Below are 2,136 nucleotides of genomic sequence, written 5' to 3'. Positions count from 1 at the left end.
AGGTTATATTTACATTCTGTATGCTCCGACCCATAGGCGAAAAAAACATGTATTAATGTATGATTGGTTCGGTTTGGGTTTCTTTTGTTTGACGTCCTTTGAATAGCTAGTGTCATTTAAGGACGTGCATTCGTGTGTATACGTGTGCTTGGGAGTGGATATATTGATGTATTTGCCTCCTTTCGTTTGCGCAGCTCAGTTACCTTACTGAAATACCATGCCGAAGGCACCCATTACAGTTTTCCACCCGTTCACATAATAGTGACAACGGTTAAACAAGTTGTTTCGATAACCCTAAACACTGAACGTTAATCAAGGAATAACAGCTACATGTACCATTTTAAGTACTTAAGTATGTCCCGGTCTGGGGATAGAACCCATTGCATACCCAACTTGGGCGAATGCTCAACACTAAGGCAAGACGTGAGGTATTGTCAAGTAAGGAACTAGGAAAACAAACGGTTTTAGAAAGTAGTAAGAAAATATTCCAAATGTTGCATTCAGATGGTATCAGATCAATTGTGGTTTCTACAATGTCCCCTTAGCAGAAGACACAAAAGAAAGCCCCTGATGATGCAGGGGCCCACATTAGTCGCCTTTTACGACATGTAGATGGATACAGCAAGCCTGTTGTTTCCCGGAACTTGCAAGGGTGTATTCTTGCATTACAGGTGACTTTATCACATAGTGTAATGAAACATTGTCAGACCGTATTACGCAATACAGGCGTAGTTTGTTTACCGTCCGCCGTAAACGTCATTGTTATTGTTGTCATGCTAATTTAAATGAATATTTAAAATTATTTCATTAATGATGAAAAATGTTGTTTGAAATAAATAATAATAGCATATTAAACATGATATTCTACAAATTGAATTTCGAAAATGGAACTTCATTTTTCATGTTTTGTTCCCATGCTGCTGCTAGGATATTATTTTCGTTTCGTTTCGTTTAGTTTAGTTTCCGATACAGGATCTCTATATCCTCTCCACCGGACTCAAACATATTTTTTAGATACGTATATATATATATACATGAACACATATATAAAAGTTCGAGTATTGAACGGGAGTTTCTCATTTTCCCACGAAAACACGTTTTTTTTACCCATTACCAAGAATGCATGCCTTAATGACGTGTTCGGTCCAGAAACCTTCCCTTTTTGCCAAATGTTGCCAAAAGATGTCTGTTATGTTACGATTCGATAAGATAGTTGATTTAAAATCCATTGACTCTTTGCACATCAAGATATTATGAGGAGTTGTATTTGTAAAGATATTAAAATCACACTAAAATACCAATTGAAAAGGTGAATGATCGAAAACACTTCTAAAATATCTTCTAAATATCAAAAAGACTTAGGTAAGTGGTATTTGGCGAACTTTATCAATAGATCCGTAATTTGTTTCTCTTACAAATGTACATACTCTATGGTTTAAGAGATATCATCGTTGACACTTCTGATAAGGAGTTTACAAAATAATATGGCCGAGGTTCGAGTCATGCTTCTGTGCAAAACTATATTTTATAGGGTGCTAGTACTCTAAAACTTTGGTCTCCATTTAACTAGTAAAAACCATTAACATATGACGGTAACTCTAACGAACCAAATCATACACTTAAATCAATTTGAGGATATCAATAAATCCTTGATATATCATATATTTTCAGTGGTTGTAGTAATGCACAAACACTAACAAACACATATAAAGTTAACTATATATTCATTAATTCATAACGCAGTGACAATTGTTTTTCGTCGGTACTTTACAATATACAATATTTATTTATTCTAACAAAAGAAGTATATATTTTAACTACTTGAAGAAAGTTTAGTCATATTAAGTACTGCATGTATATATTATCTGTATATCATATAAATATAAAGTACAATATATAGACAAACGAATAAAATAAGAACTATAACCGTTGTCATGATGGTGTAAGTGTTTGTTATTCACTGGTATTGGTTATATTTAGATGTACACATTATATTTTATTGCCAAAAAGTTGTATTTAATTCTGTGTGATACACTTACAGAAGTAAACAGTTGTTTTGTTTTTCAAAAAAACAAAAGAAACAAACAAAAACAGAAAATATCTCAACGAATATCATTCAATCAACCACAGATCCGA

Source organism: Mizuhopecten yessoensis, unplaced genomic scaffold (assembly GCF_002113885.1).
Source record: "Mizuhopecten yessoensis strain PY_sf001 unplaced genomic scaffold, ASM211388v2 scaffold4527, whole genome shotgun sequence".
NCBI classification, from domain to species: domain Eukaryota; kingdom Metazoa; phylum Mollusca; class Bivalvia; order Pectinida; family Pectinidae; genus Mizuhopecten; species Mizuhopecten yessoensis.
This window is presented reverse-complemented; position numbering follows the sequence as displayed.